The following is a 23267-nucleotide window of genomic DNA, read 5'->3' on the forward strand; positions in this document are numbered from 1 at the left end:
TCTCCCATAATTATCACCCCTCACCCATTCACCAACATATAATTGGCACAGCTGAAGGGTGAGGTCTCTTCCAATTATAATGCAGCTAAATTCTTCACTTTGAAATATGTATCAAAGGCCATAGGTTCTGTGTCCCTTGTCTCAATTCCTGGGTCTTGAATGTCAATCATAATCTTTGCTGCATAATACAGACCTGTATAGAGGGTTTCAAATTACAATCTTGATTAGGAACAGGAATAACAGATTTTGTATCACCCAAAATCTTGATCTTAATTTTTCTGATCCAGGAATATAGGGGGGGAATGGGAAGTTATTGTTGAATGGGTATAAAATTTCAGTGTTACAAGATGAAAAGAGTTCTGGAAATTGATGTTGGTGATGTTTACCCAACATTATGAAAGTATTTAATACACTGAACTGTACACTTAAAAATGGTTAAAATGGTAACTTTTATATTATGTGTATTTTAGCACAATAAAAAGTATTGGCAGACACCCAGAATTCCAAGATGGCATCAGGGGCTTCCCTGGTGGCGCAGTGGTTGAGAGGCCACCTGCCGATGCAGGGGACACGGGTTCGTGCCCTGGTCTGGGAAGATCCCACATGCTGCAGAGCAGCTAGGCCCGTGAGCCATGGCCGCTGAGCCTGTGCGTCTGGAGCCTGTGCTCCGCAACGGGAGAGGCCACAACAGTGACAGGCCCGTGTACCGCAAAAAAAAAAAAAAAAAAGATGGCATCAGTTGCACCAGTGAAAAAGAAACTCATGGATGTTAAAATAGGGGAGCTGCCAAGTTGGATGCTGAGGCAGGATTTTGCCCCTAAGGGCATTGCTGGAGTGTTCCAAAGAGGTTACCAGTGGTATGACAACAGGTATGTCAACGTGAAGAAAGTTAACACTGCTGGGGTTTCTACAGTACTGGCAGCTTAGGTGCTTTTCAACTACTGCCTTTCTTAGAAGGGACTCAAACATGAGCAACTCTGCAAATACCACTGAAGAAGGCCCACTGCAGAGGACACACTGACCATGACCTTTGCCCAACACTCCTCCTTGAGGAACCTGATCACTGCTGAATCTTTTCATACCCTAATTGAGAACAATGACCAATAAAAGATAACCAGTACAAAAATTTAAAAATACATTGGAAAACTTTTTAAAAGGACCCTTCCACACACAGCACAAATATGAAACTATTATTTACAGTATCTGCATAGGAATGACATTCTATTAAATACCATCTAAAGACGAAAAGAAACCAAGTCCAGTATCAGAAAGTTTAGAGTCAGGTAATCCCAAGGCTTGGGAGAAAATCTTATGACTGGTGGACAGCCAAAGGCAGAGTCAACAAAATAATGCCAAGTACTAAAAAACTAAAAGTAAAGTTTTAGAAGCAGTCCAGTCCAGCTGGCATAACAGGGTAGATGCACAAAGATGGGAAAGGCTGACCATTCTTTTCCTTAGGTACTAGAGAATGTTTTTGCATGGGAGCACTTCTCAGCTGGAATTTGCTTTGTTAGCACATATCATTCCATAAAAGTTACTTGTCATTGCCTAGGGTAAAATATGAGTGAAAGACGATTACAATTACCACCTCCCGCTTTCCATACCTTTGCCTTAAGTGGAGGGGAAGCTAGGAAAGCAAACTCTTTAATAAAAAGAGACAATGAATCGAGAAACCACACTTATGAGAAGAACAGGGCTGGCTATTTTGCCAGGTTGTTTTGAGCTTACAGCTATTATTTATTTCTTTTGCAGCAATTCATCCACCAGGTGTAGGCAGGCAAAGCCTTGATTCAGGATTTTAAAAATAAAGAATGAAAAATATCTCTAGAATAATATACAAGGAAGAAAGAAAGTGTAGTAGTTCAGGGATGGAGTGACAACTTACTTTTACTTTATACTCTTTTGTGCCTTTTGGATTTTGTTTCATGTCCTCATATTTCATACTCAAAAGTTAATTTCAGATATTTTAAAATGAAATTGATTTTGTAAAAATGTGACTCAAATAGTAAGTTTACCTTAGAAATCAAGTTAATAAAATCATTCTTGCTTTAAAAAAAAATCAGCGAGTGTTCTTATTTCTGATTTTTAAACTTTCATTATATTGTAATGTCTATAAAATATTTTTTAATTTTATTGAGTTGCTTTTGAATAGGTTATTTTAAACATTACTTAATACTTAGAATTTTTAAGCACGAAAGCAAGTTTTATACTGCGATATTTTAGAAGTCAGTTCTGTCAAATCTGGTATTTTCTTTCAGCCATTTATAAAATCACTGTGTCCTAATATAACACCCTCTTTGTACATGTTTTATTAAAGGGAATTACAAACAAACAAAAATGGCCAATCATGCCTGTAAATAAGCGATGAGAAACATCAGAGGAGCCAAATCTTATATCAGTTGTTTCATTAAACAAATGTGCAAAAAAGTCTTATTGGATTGGATTCTCCACTAAATTTACACAGAAAAAAACAAATGACTTTGCACGTACTTCTTTTGACATTTCTAATTGTTTCTTACAGGTGCTTACCATGTGTCACTTTAGAATTTACAAGATAAACCACTAAATGTAATAAAGGGGAAACTTCAAGATGGCACAATGACTTCCTGTAATGACAGCGTACAATACTTAATATTGCAATGCCCAATACTACCTTCAGCTCTTTTTTATTATTCCACTACACAAAAGTTTAAAATGAAACACAAAAGCACAGCATAGGGAGGCAGTTTCATTTGGAAACAAAAATACTATTCTTTTGCCAAAATGATGACTATTCAACCATTTCCAAATGCACAAATGAAAACATATCCAAAGATTGGAAAATTGAGTAATAGCTGACAAGCAGTAAAAATTAAAGAAGATTACGAAATAGTCACATTTCTAAAGTCTTTTATGTATAGTAAGGAAAAGATACATTCAAGACTTGCTGAATCTACCTAATTTCTAGTTTTACAGGTGTATCTTGCTTCTGTCATAAATCAGAGTATTCGAAATGGAGTAAAACACAATATTTAAATTTCTATCCCTGGTGATCAAATGTTCTCTCAACATCTGAACTGTTCAGCAAGTTGTATGGATTTCTGTCTCCAAAATGTCCCATTCCTCCCTTTCTAACCTCAAAGCCATTGTCTTAGTTCATTTGCTTATCTCTAAATGCTTCCTAACTTGCCTCTCTGCCAACACTCTCTATCACCACATTCTTCACAACAACAAATCTCAGACACATCTGATTATGCCTCTCTTTAGCTAAAATAAGTGCCACAGAATAAAATCTAAATTTCTTAAAATAGCACCCAAGGCCTTCATGATCTGGTGCTCTCAACCTTACCTTCCTGTTTTCTCTCCCACCACATCCATCCACAGATCCACATGCCTTTGCATAGCCTATTATTTCGGTCAGTAATTTACTCTCCTCTTCAACATTTAAGAGATCCTCTAAAGCTCAACTCAAATTTCATCCTCCTCCATGAATTATTTCTTCCTATTGGAATAAACATTTCCCTTTTCTGTGCCCACCTGCACTTCCTTTAAATTGTTGCTATAGCATTGCTCTCAGGTTGGTGCTGGAGTCAGTTACATAAGTGTCTCTTTTTCCCACTATGGTTCTGGTCTGGTTCTCATATGCTTCCCTTAAAATGCTGAAAACTTATCAAGCCACTCAAATAATATGGACCTCTGTTCTCCAGACATTTTTATTCTAATAAAGGAATATATATATATATTCATAATAAAATTGGGGGTAAATTTTATGGTATGCAAATTATGTCTTAATAAAAAAATAACATTAGGGTAAGCGGTACATGAAAGTTCAAGACAATCCTTTCCTGTACTTCCTCAACAGGCAACTCTTTGATGGTAATAATGTTTTTAAGAAGGTAAATATCATCTTGGGTTGTCTAAAAAAATTGTTGGGAATTGAGTTCTCCATATTTTTAAATTACAGGCATGGAGAAAAAAATTAAGTCATCTTTAATGACTTAAGACCTAATAAACTTATTTATAAACTGGTTCCTGCTCTCTGAAACCCACATAAATGATAATAATAGAGCCTTCTTTTGCTTATCTAGGTCATCTCCATAAAATTGGGTATTTAAAAACATTTAGATTCACCCATGACTTGCCACCAAATAGGATCACAAACTGCTTCCTGATTTCTACCTGAATGATCTAAGTATCTTAACGCTGCCTCTTTAAGCAAACCAAGCTAAACCAAGTTTAGTGCGGTAATTCTTGCTTCATCAACTTTCTACTGGGAAAACAGTTTGATTTTAGGAATAAGATCCATGTAAGTTGTTTCAGTTGTTCTTGTGTACATATGGGTGCGCACATACACTTTTTTTCCTGGTGTCTTCCTTTAAAAATTGAGATATAATTCACACACCATAAAATTCACTCTTTTAAACTGTACAATTCAGTGGTTTTTAGTATATTCACAATGTTGTGCAACCATCAACATTACCTAGTTCTAGAACTTTTTCATCACCCCAAAGGGAAACCCAGTACACATTAAGCAGACACTTCCTATTTCCCTTATCCCCTGCCCCTGGCAACCACTAATCAATCTGCTTTCAGTCACTATGGATATGCCTATTCTGTGCATTTCACACAACTGGAACCATACAATTTGTGGTGTTTTGTGTCTTGCTTCTTTCACTTAGCATAATGTTTTCAAGGTTCAACCACGTAGTAAAATGTATCAGCATTTCATTCCTTTTTATGATTGAATAATATTCCATTGCATGGATATACCACATTTATTTATCCATTAATCAGCTGATAGACATTTAGGCCGTTTCCACTTTTTGGCTATTATGAGTAATGCTGCCATGAACAGTGGTGTACAAGTTTTTGTGTGAACATGTTTTCACTTCTCTTGAGTGTATAATGTAGGAATAGAATTGCTGGGTCATAATGGAAACTATCAATATGTAACTATTTTTAACCATTAAACCACATTAACTTTTGGAGGATCAGCCAAACTGTTCCATTTTACATTCACATACATATTTTTTTTTTTTTTTTTTTTGCGGTACGTGGGCCTCTCACTGTTGTGGCCTCTCCTGTTGCAGAGCACAAGCTCCGGACGCGCAGGCTCAGCGGCCATGGCTCACAGGCCCAGCCGCTCCGCGGCATGTGGGATCTTCCCCGACCGGGGCATGAACCCGTGTCCCCTGCATCAGCAGGCAGACTCTCAACCACTGCGCCACCAGGGAAGCCCTCACATACACATTTTTAAGGGCAGTAACAACACTTTTTATTTTCACATTTTGCTTAAAAGTAAATTGTTCTGTCCCTAGAGGAAAAGATTTCCTTTGGGACTAAGTGTCCTTAGAAGTCAAAGTAAATTCTAGATTTTACAAGACAGATTAAATCCCTCCAAAGAATAAAGATGTATACAGCAATACATCAAACCCTTACTACAGCAAAGTTTATTCTAGTCATCAAAGGCATTAAATATGCAAATATTTTTAAATGAAGAGGAAAAATAATGACAACTCCCAGTTTTATACAGTCAGCCAATAACTATGTACTGATCTTCCACTCACAGAAACATCTACTCCAACATGACTCATAGACATTTCAAACTTAATACGTCTCATGGGACTTTCCCAGTGGTCCAGTGGTTAAGACTCCGTCTTGCTATGCAGGGTATATCAGTTCGATCCCTGGTCAGTGAACTAAGATCCCACATGCCACAGGGCAACTAAGCCCATGCACCACAACTACTGAGCCTGCATGCCACAACAAAGAGCTCGTGTGCTACAACGATAGATCATGCATGCCACAACTAAGACCCGACACAGCCAAAAGATAAATAAATAAATAATTTTTTTAAAAAGATAACAACAAAAAAACCTTATGTCTCAAACTGAACTTCTGTTCTCTACTACTCCCCAAAACTGTTCCCCCTGAAAACTTTTGCCTACATCCCAAACCTTGGTGTCAAGTTTGACTTCTTCCACTCACCTATACCCCACATCCCAGTCAGTAAATTCTATTGATTCTATCATCCAAATACATTCAGAATCCACTCAAATCTCACCACCTCTATCAGATACACAATCTTTCACCAAGATTATTGTACCACTATGGTCTAGTGTCAAAACACAGCCAAAATAATCCTTTTAAAACATAGGTCAGATCGTGTCCCACTTCTAAGGGTCATCCAGTGGCTTCCCAACACCAAGTACCACATGCTTGGTACTCCCTCTGCCTGCCATGATAGTCCCCTTGATATTACACAGTCATCTCAGTACTCGAGGGGGATTTGTTCCAGGACCCTGGCGATACCAAAATCTGTGGCTACTCAAGTCCTTTATACAATATAAAATGGCCTAATATTTGCATATAACCTACACACATCCTCCCATATACTTTAAATCATCTCTAGATCACTTATAATACCTAATCCAATGTAAATGCTATGTAAATAGTTATAAATACTATGTAAATAGGCTCTGGCACACAACAAATTCAAGTTTTGCTTTTTAGAACTTTCTGGAATTGTTTTTCCCAAATATTTTTGATCTGTGGTTGATTTAATCTGCAGATGCAGAAGCCACAGATACAGAATACCAATTGTACGCGTTCTCTTACCTTCTTCAAGTCTTTGCATACATGTCACCTTCTTAGTGAGGACTTCACCTAGCCACTCTATTTAAATTTGCCATTGCCCCCTAACACTCCCTTTATCTTCCTCCCCTGCTCTATATTTCTCCATAATATTTATATTAACAAAATATATACTTCACTTATTTATTTCTCTTTACCTCCAAGAATATAAACTCCATTAAGGCAGGAGGGTTTGTCTGTTTTGCTCACTGCTGTATTCCCAGCACTTAGAACAGGGCCTGGCACATAATAAGTGCTCAATAAATATTTGTTGATTGACTAAATGAACAAGTAAAAGGAAGCATAAAGCTGCTCAGAAGAGCTAAAAAGAGGCCAGAGAAATATTTATGAGGAACTAATATACTAAACATAATAAAGTTGTGATGGGAATGGAAAGCACCATTTCTAGAAAAATATGCTACAATGTTTCTATAGTTGGCTTTAAGAAAAATTGCTATCCTTGACTATTTCATTGTTTTCAAAAAGGGTCCATCCATTGTCCATTGCCAAGGGCCCTTAGCTTCTGAAGAACTGAAAAAAACTCTGGGAGTTGACAAGTTCCTAGAATGATGATGTCCTTTTCTAAACTGCCACATATACACGGAGCCAAGGACTTTCATGGTCTTGGCTTTCTATTAGATCTATTCCCAGGACCATCATATAGTATAATCATAGGTTTCTTGGCCACCTTCCAGCTAAAGCCACTAATTGGTAAACTCACCTTCCTTAGAACTACAATCACAGCATCTTCAAACTAAAATGGATCTTAAAATGATCTCAACCCCTTACATATTTTATATATTTAAAAAACTACAGTGAAAAAGAAATAGTGACTTGCTCAAAATAATTTGAATAGTTACACTAAGTATTTTTCAAATAGTAAGTGATAAATACTATTAAATCTAAGAGAATTCAGACACTTGGAACAAATTCTCTAAAATCCAAAACCAGACAATGTTATTTATAAAAGCTAAGTTGAAATTATACCTCATAGTATCAACAACTCTATCTATCCACACATTAAAGTTAAAAGTTATAACAGAACCATCAATGAAACTTTGGCATTCAGCAAACAGTAAATGATGGATAAATTCGGATTTTAAAAAAATGTACACCTCTTCCCCAAAGGAGGCTTTCCTTGTCCAGTGTTGGGAATGATGAGGATTTCTAAATTCTTTTTCAAGTAACAACTTTCCTAAGCATTACTGGCTTCAAAATAGCAGTAGAAGGATGTTTCTATGAACCAATCATTTCCACATGGAGTTCAGAGAGAAAATCTGTTAAAAGGTACATGATTTTCACCACACATACCACTCTCTCCCCCTTCCCCGGCAATATTCTAACACACCTCCTAGGGAAGTGTGTCCTCAGCACTGTTTCTGATACGAGTATGTTGCAGCCTTCAAGTGCCTTACAGTGAGACGAGATTGTGAACCACGATTTTAAACTATCTCCTGTCATGCTACACAAAAAGGATTACTATTTTCATGGACAGTAATTTCTTGCCAAAACCCTTTCCATGGTCTGCATCTAGTGAAATCCTACTGTGTCTTTAAAGGTCCACCCTTATTCCTCTTTCCTGGGACCTTTTTCTGACCATTCCATCCGTGGTGCTCTTTTCTTGACCAGATGACCTATGGCATTTGTCATCTGTACCTGTCATTTAGCATTCATCACACACTGGCAAGTAACATCTTTTGTACAGTCGTCTTAGTTGTTGCTGGCTATTTTTATGTTTGACTGGAGACAGAATCCCGAAGAGTTACATAATTGATATTCCTATGGGGATTTTCTGGACAATAACGCTTTATGCTCTTACATAAGAAGGGAAAGAGTCAGAAGTCCCAAAAGAGTAACTGGGTTTTAGAATACACAGCACAACCATCAATGAACTATAATTTTAAAAGCTTTGGGTTATACCAAAATAATGATTTCCAACCTTTTAAAGTAATAAGGATGCCTTTTAAAAACAAAATATGTTTTAAAAAACCAAAAACATATTCAATATTATTCAGGTGTTAAATTTTTTTTAACTGAGAATACATGCATTCAAAAGTATAAGTACACAATGTCAGGTATGGTACTCATCTGGTCTACAGAGCATACCTGATGTGCACAAGAAGCTGAGGTTCCTCCAGGACCAGACTGGCACATGGTTGAATGTTACTGTGCTGTGGACATGGAATATTACTGCCACATCAAAAAGTACTACTACCTAAAAGTATTTAGGAGCAAGTAAAATACAGAAATACTAACAAATCCCTCCCTACCCCCAATCCTGCTCCTACCCCCAAATCCAGAATAAATTCCTTCAGTAACTTAACCCTTCCTCCCAAGAAGTAGCAGATTTTAAGCAATGTGAAACAATTCAATGTTTCAATAATAAACTTTTCTTGTGGTTTCAAGTTAATAAATAATATAGCAAAAGGAACAACAACAACAAAATAACATTATAGACAAACCAAATAGCAAATATTGAAAGTCAATCTCTCATATATTTCCTGATTCTAGTAAAATCTCAATCCCATTTACCCATTTCATCACCCTCTTAAAACAAACAAACAAAAACCACCAATATTTTCCAGCAGAGGTAGAAATATCATTCTAACCTCAGTTCAAGTCCTTTGTGCAGTCACCAACAAGAATGAGCTTAAATAAACAGCAGTAGAGCACAGCGTTTAAAGGAATTAGCCCTGGGCTCAAGTCTTGGCTCTGTCATTTATTAACTGTCTGATCTTGGGCAAGTTACTTAACTAAACTTCAGGTAATTTACGTAAAGTGCTTAACATGACCGTTGGCAGGTTTAAGGGGCTGAAAAAAGTGGTTACTGATTAATTAAGTAATTATATATAATAGATATATAACAAAGATATTCTTCTTATCATAACAATTTCAAAGTTTCCTTTCAATTCCTTCTTGTCTGGCTCTGACGGGTCTATTCCAGGTATCATAAACCTCCACTCTTGACCTATAACTGGTTCTACAACATCCAATTCTACCCATGGCTACTACCATAAGCAGTTTCTGGAAGTTAGGGAAAACATAACAAAAACCAAAACGGGAGGCCACTTGAGCAAGCCAAAACAAGAACAAAATCCACTTTGAAACAGTGAATTCACTCAAGTAGGAATCACTGCCTTAGAACCTGAGACAAAGAAAAAGGCAAAAGAAAAAAACAAACCAAATTATTCAAATACTTTTAAAACCCTTACCTCCAGTTAAACAAATGATTGATGATTTGAAGCCCAAACAAATTTTAAACATTATTATTGTCTGCAGGACCATCAATAACCAGCACTACTAATGAAACATGCCTCATTAAAATACCTTTCTTTAAAACTTTTAATTTAACAATGATTTAACCATTGCTAGACTATTTTTTAATATTAAGTCTCAACAACTTCTTCAAGTTTCTCCTTTCCCATGCATTCCAACAAGCAATGAATTAGTTCTTCATCATGTGTTTAGGCCTCCTGCTGGGAAGCACAATTAAAATTAAGCAAGCAACAATTCCACTTGGTGCTAAGATCCTGTCAAATCCTTCAATGAAGTTGAGTCTGGTTTCTCCAGGAGCCAGCTGAAAGTTCTGCAACAAAAACTTGGGGCTGCTCAACTCGATGCTGGCCATTCAGTAGATGGCACTCTTTCCTTTGGGCCCAAATTACAAAAGCACCAAGAAGCATGTTCTGTGACATTCAGGTGTGATACAAAACAGGGATTCCCTCTTCAAAGCACTTAACTGGTCGTCACAATCCCTCCAGAAACCCATTCATCAAAAGCTGATGGTCCAACCAGACACTTTTAAAGAGCCCAAGGAAGTTCAGATTATAAAACATCAACTACAATATAAAATCACCTAACTCAAGTGATTACCAAGTAATCAGCTTCTCAGAGCCTTTTCTATGTCAAGCAGATACACTTTTTATTCAGGCATAAAATTTTCCTTTCCTATTACATTCTGCTACAGAGGCGACAGTCTTTCAGTGGCTAGTGACCAAATCTTGTCTATCAAATATCTCATTAAGGTATTTAACAATAGCAAAGTGTTTAGAGAACTATGATTTTGTCATTATTAACATTCACTAAGATCAATGAAGGATATATTACTTTTGTATTACTTTCAACATTTTTGGTTGAAAAAATTCATGTAATCTTTGATACCCACTTAAAAAGAACCAAACATCCTAATACAAAATTACTGTACATCTAGTTTTGCAAAAAAAACGGGTTTAAATAATATGGATTTCTGATTCATTAATGATATGTCTTTTACTTTAATACACAATGGCTCCCAACTATTACATGACAAGGTTTCTTACACTTGTTTCAGAGATCTTTTTTTTTTTTTTTAATTTAAAAAGCAGACAGTTGTGGAGAGAGATGGAAGGAAATTCTTTTTAGTGCAACCTCCAGGTGAAAGCCAAACTTTTCAGCAGTCACACAGGAATCACCTTAAAAATTCCACCTTTCTCTAGGAGAGATAAAACTCAGTCCTAGCAATAAAAGTCAAAGGAGAAAGGCAAGGTAAAAGGAACACTGTTTTAAAATTTAAAAAAGAAAAAAAAAAGCATTGGGAGTAGGGACAAGAAATAAAAATATATCGATTTCATTGCCAATCTCTTTCCTCTGTACACTCTCACCCTATGCACTTAAGCCCATTCACAACTCCACTTGAGCTCTATCACCCTTCCCCAACCACTTCCTTAGATATTAAAAGGCTGAACTTACAGAATCTTTTTCTTATGTACTAATAAGACAAATGAGATTAGAAGTAACAACGCAGCTTACAGTTGCTGGCTCTAATTTATGTAGGATTATAAGTAGAGTGTTCTTAAAGAAGAGTCCCTGGGGAGGCCTTGATCCCAAAATATACTTCTTTAGACATACCAAATAAGCCTAACTACCTTCTCCATGAGGATACTGAGTAAACCTATCTTTTTGCTATGGCATTTAGTCATTCCAGCAGATCAAAAGATGACAGGATAAGAATACTGTATGGAAAAGGGAAAAGGAAATGCTGTCCTTGCACAGGATGAGCTGAGCCATTGTGGAAGAACTTCACAGAAACATTGCTGATGGTGACAAATTAAAGGCATATACTAAGTCCCCAAGACACTGATAAAACTCAGCACTTCTCCAACCTGACTGCTTTCTACATTGTTGGAATTCCAGCTCCCCTAGCAGGCAACCAACAATAGCCATGAGAGCTGAATTAAACAGGCTCCTGAACTCACACATGCACTGTCCTTTCCTCTTCCATCCAAAGTAAGCACTTCCTTGGTGGGGGAGTGAAAAATTACAAGAACAAATTCAAAAGGGTATAAGAGCTAGCAAAAAGAATAAAGTAACAATTTCATGTACGTTACTTAGAATTAAGTTTTCATATTACTTGCCTTAATGCACATTGTGAGCAACAAGTTTTTTCAAATTGTTTTATTAATATATACGGTGTGCTTCTTGAGACATTGATTTTAAGAACATATGTTGTTGTTATTGCCCTTAAGTTTATAAAAAGTGTTTTTACCCCCTGGCTGGCTGGTTGTGGGAAACTTTTTTATCTTATGGACGTCAGTATGCCTATGGCAGAAAAAGTGAGCTGCATAACCCAAGATTCAAACTGTAGTCTTGTTTGAGGAGGTAGCAATCTTAACTGCTAGTTAATGTACTGCTATACACCAATATCCTTAGGCCCAGTTTCAGGCAATTTAAAACAAGAGGTTTCAAAGTTCATCTTATATCAGGGAGCCTTACCATTTCCAATCAAGCTTTAACTAAAGCCAACTTTTAAACAAGTAATTGTAAAGTATATGGTGGTGAAACAGATCAGCTTGACATCAGGTAAAAAGCTCAACTTAGATCTAACCTCATTATAAAGATATAACTACATGTCAAAGCCTAAACATCTTTCATAATAACATTTCAGCTATACAATCTTCCTAAGAGGGACATTTACAAAAACAAAAAGCCTTTTAATATCAGGGATGGGTTTCATCCATTTTATACCTTTTGGTGACCATGCAACTACTTTTTGAGTTATGCTAGACAACTCTGAAAGCCACATTCATTCTTTAAGGTTTCTAGGATGTTCTTTATTAAATTGTTCCTTCAGTGTAGTAAGTCATGTCCTAGAAACCTAAAAGAGATTATTAACGCAGCTTTTCAAAGATACCCAACAAAAAATAGTTTAAAGAAACAAGAGACTGATTCTCATTATCTATGCTATCGTCTAAGTCTTTAGGGTAAGTTAAACAGTACTTTCTTAACATTCAAGTATGTTGTCAACTGTGCAATTAACTTACTTTTGAACTTGATTTTGCGATTAGTCCACATATAACAGACCAACATTAAAATACACATGAAATAAACAAAAAACCCACACACCTTTTTTTCTCCAACACTTTCAGTTAATTTTCAGTTAAAGCTGCTGTTCTATGCATGCTGTTGGTATTCAAATATTCACTGCATGAATGCCAAGTGAGTCATTTCTAACTAACCTGAAGGGAAGAGCACACCCCAAGTAGTACGCTTACACTCATGTGCGTCCATAACTAGCTACTGCTAGAAGAAAAAAATAAATTCATCTAACTATTATACATAAGGGATATACAAGGGGTAATAGACTTTTTTTCTTTCAAGCCATAGTCAATGAAAGGCTGATAACTTACATAACTTAGAGAAGATTCTTAATATACACAACCCATTGCAGTAAAAAACTGAGATTGTCTTGGCTTTCGGCCAAGACAATTTAGTCACTAGCAGGACCTGAAAGACCTCATAACAATCGCATCTAGAAATACTGGGGCATGGACCCCAAGATCAAATGACAAAGCATTAACATAGAAGACATGAAATAAAGTATCAGGGCACCCATTTTGAATCTCAATGACAAGACACAGTCTATGACTGCTCAATTTCAAATAGGGTGTCCATGTTTAAAAGAAAGAATAGTACTCTTGATTAAACATTTAAAATGTTTTCTATTCAAACTCTACAAGTTTAATATTTCCAACGGAATCTGAAACAGCACTGAATTTTAATTATAGCAAAAGCATATTAGCATTTTTAGTATGAGAAACAAATTAGTAACCTGTGTCTTCAGTACCATATGAGTTTTCTTAATTCAACGTATACTTGTTTTTAAGCATTTTTTCCTAATATTACCTTTCACTAAATTGCCAACAAAGGACACATTAACTCTCTACAATAGTTATTCTAAACATTACGTAAAACAGCTACTAATTCAGGTTATAATTAATTTGCTTGACGTATCCACTACACTGGTGAAGCAGCAACACACAGTTCCTTGAGGAATGTGAGTGACAAAGTAAAAGCCACAAGTGACATCTTTCCATGTCAGGCTAATTTTAAGAGGCAACTCGGGTGGAATTTCGAACAAACTTAAGTTAAAATTCACCTCAGGTTAATATGGTGGTGTTGGTAATCAGTAGACAAGGCCTACCGATTTAGTGCAGAACAAGAATGCCTCCAAGGGCCCTGCTGGACCACCTGGAGCCCTACACATCTGGCAAGCTTGAAAAACAAAAAAGACTTTAATCTTTAGTAATTAAAAAGATAACATACTACAGCCCAAATTCTAGCATCCTAGCTAAACATATGTTGTGTGAAAAGAGAATCCTCTTCCAAAGTCAAAAGGTGATTCTACTTAACGCAGATTACCACCATTCACATTTAAACACAACTTGGTGGTACTAACACAGGAGGGTGTTACTAAACAAGGCATATGCACACCTGTAGTCTTGGAGATACTGTGAAGGTACTTCATTGATTTGCTAGAATTACCACAAGTGTAATAGCAGCAGGGGCTACTAGTTATGCGGGTTCACTCTCAAGCCAGGCTCTGGGTTCAAAACCAGTCCGTCTGTGCCCAGTAGCCGTACAAAATACTTAACCTCTCTATGTCTGTTTAGGCACTGGGTTGTCATGAGGATTAAGTAAATTAAATCATATAAAACTGTGCCTGGCACAGAGGTAGAGCAAATAAATATTGGCTGTTACAAATATCTGCTAAGTCTTCACTTGCTGGGTTGCATGATATAGCCACCTTCAGAAAAAATGTCGTCTTATACTGACGATGATAAACACATAAAACACTGAGTACCAGACTATATTCTAAGCACTTCCCATATAACAACTCAGTTAAGATTTCGATATTATCATTCCCCAACATTTTACAAACCCAATTTGTTCAGAGTTGGGTTTTTATGCTTTTATGTGACTTCTTCCTTCAACAGAAATGCTTCTTATACTCTGACGACATACCTGAGTGCTGCCCTGTACTGCTAACCAACTACTTTGAGATAGGAGAGATTAAACAGCTAACAACCTGTATAGGCTTGAGTGTGACGAAAACACTCAGACACGACAGACCTACTTCAGGAGGCCTCACAACCCCAGAGGTTGGGCCCCACCCTGTATTTAAGTTTTAGGATTGTGTGTAGGAGGTCGGCTGATGCTGTGTCCTCTTAGTCTCAAAAGACGTTCTGGTTTTACAAAGACCAGATCCACACTTCAAACATCATTGAGCAAAACCCACATTCATCCCAGTGTAACATTATTGAAAAAGGGGGTTAGAAATAGCAGAGTACAGTATAATTTTCTCATTCATTTTCGGAATGTAAAACTTATATTCTGAAAATACAATCCTTCTATTATGCAAAATAGTTCCTAGATGTCATATGATCACATATGTAATATGTCAAATGTTTACCAACAAACATTTCCTTCTATCATACCTGTAAAAAGCTGCAACATGTTGAATGCCTCATGCCCAACTACCTCAAGAACTCTTAAATTATGTTTAACATTCAAAACAGATACACCATTTTTTTTCCTTAAAAGCAACTATTACCAACATGCCAACATTTGCGGTCAATTTAAAGAGTTTTAAGAGCACAGGCTGAACTTTTTGGAAAAATGAACACTTAAATATAGCAAAAGTGGCCATTTTTTTTCCTGGTCTTCCCTCTGCAAAGTTAATCTGCTCAATTTAAGCAGAAGAAAATGAGTGAGTTACAGTGTAATTACAATGCAATGGAGACTCAGATATAAAAACTTTATACATAGCTAAAAAGTAACTTAACCCTATAAATGAATAAGTCCCATATCTTAATTACACATTTTCAAAAACAGTCCAGCATCTTATTTTAAAACGACAAATTACGCTGTATTCTTAGTTTACTCTCTTTAACAGTCTCATTAGAAGTCTTCTAAAGTCAAAATTAGGATGTACCCCGTATGATGCAGTTGCACTCCATTCCAAGAAAAGCAACCATTTCATACTGCTAAATCTAACATGTCGTACAATTTAACATAAACGTGCCTGCACGTTTATGTAGCTGATTCCTACCCCCTCCCCCAAACTTTATCAACTCCTTCACCAAACTTGCATATAATCCTCACTCAAAGCCTCTTGGTTGGGCTTCCCTGGCGGGCACAGTGGTTAAGAATTCGCCGGCCAATGCAGGGGACATGAGTTTGACCTTCCTGGTCCGGGAAGATCCCACATGCCGCGGAGCAGCTAAGCCCGTGCACCACAACTACTGAGCCTGCGCTCTAGAACCTGCGAGCCACAACTACTGAGCCCGCGCGCCACAACTACTGAAGCCTATGCACCTAGAGCCCGTGCTCTGCAGCAAGAGAAGCCACTGCAATGAGAAGCCCGCGCACTGCAACCAAGAATAGACCCTGCTCACTGCAACTACGGAAAGCCTGCACGCAGCAATGAAGACCGAATGCAGCCAAAAATAAAATGAATAAAATAAATAAAATTTTTAAAAATGCCTCTTGGTTGAGTTAAATTCCATTTCTCTCCATACCCCTCTAGCAGGTCAATTGCAACAGCACATGTGCCAATGAGTGGTTTTACTCACGCTCCCATTTTAAACGGGCACCTACTTGCAATTAAATCTCTGCAACAAAAAAGTTTACCTGAGGCCATTCTTGCCATTCTAATAGAGGCCTAGCTTATTCTACCTGTCTCTGTGGTCTTGCCTCAGCTATAATAGCATACCCCCAAAGAGGCTGGACACCAGCAAAGCGGACCTGCTGCCAACTCTGCCTGTCACCCCGGGCAGGAAGCGCAACCTAACATGTATACGTTTGTAGGGGTGGGGTGGGTGTGGGTCGGGGGGGATGGGAACGCAAATTACAGGAGAAAGGTTTGGTTGAATACTTTCAACTTGTAACAGAAGTTGTTTAAATGAGGAAAACAAAACTAACCAACACTCCCTCCCTTACCTCCACCCTTTCCAACCGCGGGAACCTACCACCTTCCTGGAGCGCACCTTCAGTGCTTAAAGTACCCCGGGTCACTGACGCTTCAGCCAGCTCTTGATTTTTAGAACTCCCAGTTCTCCGGGAGAAACCAGAGGACGCCCGAAAGACTCGGGCCCACCCCGCGGCGTCCCGAGATCCTCCCCTGCAGGTCCACCCTCTTCGAACCAACCCGAGGCTCCCATTCCAGTCCCGGAGGAAGAGGGGTCCACCTGAGGCCGCAGGGGCAACCAATAGGCAGTCCCCTCCACCCCGCGAGCCTTCGCGTTCCCCACCCCCGCGCGACCCCCTGGAAGGGTCTCCGCAGCCCAGCCCGCGCGGGCGCCCGCCGTCCCCGCTGGGAGGAGCGGCGGGAAGGCCGCGCCTTCTCTCCCCTCAGGATTACCTCGCAGCGCGAAGCCGGCTTTGTGCTTCCCTCCCTCCTTCTCCGCGGCCGCCGGGGCTGCAGCGGCAGCGCGATCCTCCACTGCCGCCTCTTAAGCGCCGCACGGCTCCAGAGGGAAGGGCAGAAGGGGAGGGGGCGTGAGAAGGGAGGGACCTGGGCGCCGAGCCCTGTGTAGCAGGAAGCGGCGACACCTGGGTCGCTATGCCTCTAGCTCTCGCTCTCTGTTTTTAAAAAATATAATTTAAACCTCCTTCTTCCCCCTCCCGCCCAGCGGCCCCGCGACCGTTACCGGCAGGCGGCTGGCGCTCTGGCGGGACTGGCCGAGAGCCCACCGAGCGCCCCTGGCCCCGCCCCTAAGGCCCCGCCCTTAGGCCCCCGGCTCCCCTGGCTCCACCCCCACAGGCCCGCCCCTCGCAGCCCCCAAATGCTCATGGCCCCGCCCCTCGGAATCACAGTACGTTCCTGGCCCCGCCTCCTCAAGGCCCCGCCCCGCGCGGCCCCTCGGCCCCTCGGCCCCTCGGCCCCTGGGCCCCTCGGCCCCTCCAAAGCTTTGGTGCGGGCCCCTCCTTACCTCCCTCACCCTGTCTCTGAAGCCGCGGCCCCGGGCCCCTACTGGCCTGGCCTCTGGGAGGGCCTGGTGTGGGGCAGCTGCCTAGCATCTATCTCTTCAACGTCCTCCCCGCTAGGCAGCTTCGATTAGCGGCGTCCCCTGAGGGTCGGAGGAGTAAAAGACCCCGACGGAAACCAGACTACAAGCGGGAGGAGGGGAGCCTCGGCGATGCCGCCCTCCCTAACCTGAGCGAACCACCCCCCCACCCCCCCACCCCCCAGCAACCCCAGCTCCCGAGGCTGAGACACAGCTTTCAGAGTCAGCTTCAGCCGCCCACACGGCCTGCTGGGTCTTCAGCGGGAGGCCACTGCTAAGGTTCCACCTCCTCACGCCCCCCGTAGGAGGGGCCTGGGTATTCTCAGCACAGTTGCCTTTGGGGGCGCCTCTTTCCCCTGCTCACCTCCACTGAGAGGCCGGGCAAGGGCCCTCTCCATGAGCTCCACTTGCATCCGTCGAGGGTTTTCACCCCGACGTTGGCCCCCGGCCTTGAGACCTTATGAGAGCTGATCTCTTGGAGGTGAAAAGTCAAGGCACCGACAGCCTTCAAACTGAATTCGGGGCCGGGTAAACTTTGCACTCAGTGGCAGGGTTGTGGATCCATCCACAGGTGACGCTGGGCCGCCCACCCCGGCCGCCCAGACACGACCTGCTCTAAAAATAGACCTCCCAGCAACGCACACCTTTCTCTACTACCCACAACTTGCACATCCCTCCCGCATACATGTCCTCCACAGTCACGAATCCACTACCAAGCACACCCTCCGAGCGGCATTCCGGTTATTCATGGTCCCTTGGGTCAACCCCACCCTAACACACAACAACAAACTTCACTCCCCACGCTTATCTCCCTGCGTTTCCAAGGTACTGGCGACAGTCCCCTTCATTTCCTTCCTCTTCTGCAGACTCTCTTCTTCCCCCTCAAATACTTCATGCCATCCCCCTCATCTTCATTCCCTCCCTCTTCCCTAAAAATGTGCTAATTAAAATGTAGTTTCCTCTTCCCACATACGAAGTGTGGGAAATGAATCTTGGCTTGACACAAACTGTGATTCATTTATCCTCGTTCTCTCTCCCCACTGGACTAAAGCTACAGAAATTTTAGTCTACCACCATCTCCCATATGCTCAAAATCTAACCATGCCTTATGGTTTTTAAATACCCCTAAAGGATCGTGGGTAAGGCTTCCTGGCTTTGGGAAGAAAATATTTAGAAAACGCTCGGCCTGTCATTTTATGTGGCGTTTTAAAATATCTGCAGTATTTGAGAGAGATACTGGGAGTGGCTAGATGTTTTCTTGCATTTAAAAAGCAAAAAACGAAAAAAGCTTGGCACACATCAAGGTTAGCCTTTTTATGAATAGCCCCCAAAAAATGTGTTAGGGGTACATATCAGACAATAGTCTCCACTGTACAGGACATTTGCCAGTCACAAATCTAGACCCCCCTCAAAGGAAGACAAATTAACATAGTCCATTTTAAGCATGTCTGATGAGCAATCCTTTCCATGATCACTCCCTTTCCCACAGTTTCTGGACAAAAAGGATAAAAGATTTGCTTACCCACTGAGGATCCAAGGCTTTCTTGTGTCCAGGGTAGTAGACGTGTGTATCTTCTAGGTATGGATTCTGCAGTGCTGCACGGAAACCCACTGCAGCCTCAGACCGGCGGTGGCAGCGGCAACAGCAGCAGCGGCGGCGGCAGCAGCAGCAGCAGCAGTGGCGGCAGCAGCTTCTCCCAACGCTGAGTAGTAAAGTGAGTGACTTTGGTAGAGACTCCACAATTACCATTAGGCACTTGCTTATGAGAGAGGAGGTGGAATCTTTCTTAAAGGAATGGGTTTTGTTTTTCCTCTCCACTATTGCTTCATAAAAGGCAGAAAGGGTGGAAGGAGGGAGTTTTTTTGGACTGAGTAAGGCAGTACAGCTGTAGGAGGTCAAGGTTAAAATTAACTGGGTGATCGAGGGACCAATTTAGTGTGAGTCAATGAAATGCTAGAAGCATTAGTTTTAAAGAGCCCTGCTAACTTCAAACACTGGGGTCCATGGCAAAAATAAAGCCATGTGCCTTGAAACTGAATAGTATTTTGTGTTAATATTTAATTTCCAATCATTGCACTACAATGATAACTACATAAAGGGAGGTTATTTAGTATTTAATACAAGAATGTGAAAGGAATAATACATAAAATAAAACTGATTTACATGATTGGGAACAACAGAGTCCAGTCTTACTAATACTTATAAGCATATCTGGAATTTCAATAAATGTCAGTATTGGAAAATATATTATTGTAAATCAACTATACTTCAATTTTTTAAAAAAAGAAAATATATTATTGACAGATACCACTTGGTACTTATAAAAATCACAATATTATTTATAGAAAAAACCAAAAAATCTAAAATAATTTAAGAAAATAATAGCAGGGTACTATTTCAGTGACAATTCAAAGTTCAGCAAAATTAAGGAGCTCATAAGTCGATAACTTTAAATGCATGCAAATTTACTGTTTACACTATTAGAATGTGATGTGTCCACATATGAGGAAATTGAGTCTGCATTATAACTTAAAATTTTATTTTAGACAATATTCCTCAATTTAAGCATTCAACATCTGTGATTTTTTTCTTCATAGGTAAATGAGGAGGTGTGGTCCCAAAATATGAATAGAGAAAAATATGGAAAATATTCTGCAATTGATGTTTTTGCACAGCCTTTGTTAACTACCTGTGTGATCTTGAGCAAGTAAGTAAACTCTTTTGTTCCATAGTTCCCTATTTTGTGAATTGAGGATGTTGGATTGAAATTTTCCTTTAGCATCCAATAGACTATGATTTTATGAGATTTAAACTTTTTTGTGTGTGATTTAATGCATGTATGTTTCGGTCTACACTACTTTTCCTGAAAACTTGGATTAAAAATAAATTTTTATTTAAAATGTGCTGCCAGAGTTTGTTATTTACCACCATTCCAAAATTATTTTGCAAATCAAGTATCGTTTTTGTAAAGTGAAAAAACAGTTTCATCTGACTTATGATTTTGTACCCAACTATGACAAGTTTTCATGAAGCAGGACCCTACAGTATTGCTAAGGATACTGACTTGGCTGGAGCACAAAATGTATGTTTAATAGTGATGAGGACATAGTTTAAAAAACTGATGTATCATTGGAGGTAGAGTTGGAACAGAATTTAGAGCTCACCGACTCCAGCCCTGTAATTTCACGAGTGGAAAAAATGGAAACCCAGAGAAGCAAAATGGGGACACATGGAAGTTAACTCAGTCTCCACTCTTCCCATACACACAAGTCAAATAAACAGCACGTATGACCATATACACTGTTTCACACACCCACACTGGGGGCTGAGCAAGACCTGTCACAGCAACAAAAAAGTAGTTTCACTCAGTGACACTATTTGTGTACATGTAGTATAAACTAAAGAGATATATCAAACAAGTGCTTATAATGTGTGTAAATATTAACACAAGTTTTGCCTTCAGGCTTGGAGATCTTTATGCTAGAAAGTAAAGAAATTTGTCCAGGGGAATTTTTTTTTAAGTGACCTCTAAGGAAACTCACAACAATTATTTGCAAACTCTTACTTACCTTCCACACAAATGACAGGGCCTTGCGCTTGTTTCCTTGCACCCATTGGTGCCTCTGTTCCCTTTAGTCTACATCCTCAAGCATACCTGCCAAGAGGAAAAGTTCATTTTGGAGCCACGCAGGGGAAAGTACTGTAGAGATTTAATTCTGGCCTTCAGAGATGCTTTTTGGAAGTTGCTTTTGGGGCTAGATTCTAACATTTTTCCTTAAATCCTGGTTTGGTATTCCTGATAAGGAACCTGGCACTAACCTAAACCCATCCTCCCTAGTTTCAAAGGGGCATTACCTTAGATTAAATGACATAGCAAAATTAGTGTTTTGTATACCTGGCAAGACAATTTGTCATCAACATTTTTTCTTTAAAAAAGCCTCCTAGGGACTTCCCTGGTGGTGCAGTGGTTAAGAATCCACCTGCCAATGCAGGGGACACGGGTTCGACCCCTGGTCTGGGAAGATCCCACGTGCCACGGAGCAACTAAGCCCGTGAGCCACTACTACTGAGCCTGCGCTCTAGAGCCAGAGAGCCACAACTACTGAGCCCATGTGCCACAACTACTGAAGCCCGTGCGCCTAGAGCCCGTGCTCCGCAACAAGAGAAGCCGCTGCAATGGGAAACACATGCACCGCAGCGAAGAGTAGCGCCTGCTGGCCGCAGCTAGAGAAAGCCCGCGAGCAACAGCAAAGAGCCAATGCAGCCAAAAAATAAATAAAATTATTAAGTAAATAAATAAATAAAAAGGCCTCCTATAGGGAGAGAATTGAAGGGAATTAGTTGCCCAGTTTCTTCATCTGTTTTTATCTTGCTCTTCTGCAAGGAAGGCATTTCATTTCATCTCCCAGGTGGTAATGGACAATGAATAAAATGGCTGTTGTTTCTATAATTCAAAGCAACCCCTCAAAATTAAATGCATTTCTTTGTATCTTCCCCAAAGTACTGAGCACAGTCTCTTATATAAATGCACTTAATAGATACTTTAAAAAACGAATACACAAATTAATGAAATGAATAGCTCCCAAAATATCCAGAAACTGATTACAAAATGTTTTGGTTTGCTTGTAATTTGGATTGTCTAAAACAACTGACTCCATCCTCTACTTCCTTTTTCTAACACAGTCATGACCTAAGAGAAACAAATTCCTTTCTGGAGAGCTCTTTAGGCATGCCTGATTTGTATCCTCCAATTAAATTGTAGCCACAAATCTCCACGTGAACTCTGGGTAGATCAAGCAGTAGTGGGACAGTCTCTCTGCCAAGAAAGCACTGGATTAAATTTCAAAATTCCGGTGCTCTAGTTCTAGTTTGGAAACCAACTGGTTATGTGACCTCGAACAAGTTTCTCGACATGCTTGTGCCTCAGTTTAGCCATCTTTTAAGTGGCTGTGGTGTCTTATAATACCTGCTGTCCCTACTTCATAGGGTGGTTATGAAGTTCAAATGATAATAAAGGAAAAAAATGCTTTGAACTTTTCAAAGTACTTTGTAAATAGAAGGTATTATTATAGGCAGATGTATTTAAAATCAACTATCTAGTTCAAGGGACTTTACCCTAAACAACCTGTTTTACTACTTACTGGTTCGGAAAGCAAACAGGTTAATCTCGCTCCCTGTGTGCGTGCGTGCACACATACACACACACACACACACACACGCGCGCGCGCGCGCGCGCTCGCGCACACACGCATGCACCCTGCTGCTCCCAATTTAACAACTTACCAGCTTTGAGGCTTTCCCCTTGGGTCGGGAATGACATCAGCAATATG

The 23267-nt window shown here is 39.9% G+C and overlaps 1 protein-coding gene and 1 pseudogene across 4 annotated transcripts in view; one reads left to right on the top strand and one right to left on the bottom strand.

The window, feature by feature from the left end:
* The window catches only part of ADD3 (adducin 3), a 124263-nt gene extending 104611 nt beyond the window's left edge, over positions 1-19652 (bottom strand). The window contains exons 1-2 of one of the 4 annotated variants that reach the window (XM_065894209.1): positions 17291-17612; positions 917-922 (exon numbers count right to left, since the gene is read on the bottom strand). The gene's annotated coding sequence lies outside the window, so the exon portion shown is untranslated. Of the gene's footprint in view, positions 1-916; positions 923-17290; positions 17613-19454 lie in introns of those variants that run through there. The other 3 variants (XM_065894211.1, XM_065894210.1, XM_065894207.1) reach the window with 3 other exon arrangements.
* On the top strand, positions 730-993 carry LOC136136198 (ATP synthase subunit f, mitochondrial pseudogene; annotated as a pseudogene).
* Positions 19653-23267: the final 3615 nt, after the last annotated feature.

Source organism: Phocoena phocoena, chromosome 16, assembly GCF_963924675.1.
Source record: "Phocoena phocoena chromosome 16, mPhoPho1.1, whole genome shotgun sequence".
Taxonomy (NCBI): Eukaryota; Metazoa; Chordata; class Mammalia; order Artiodactyla; family Phocoenidae; genus Phocoena; species Phocoena phocoena.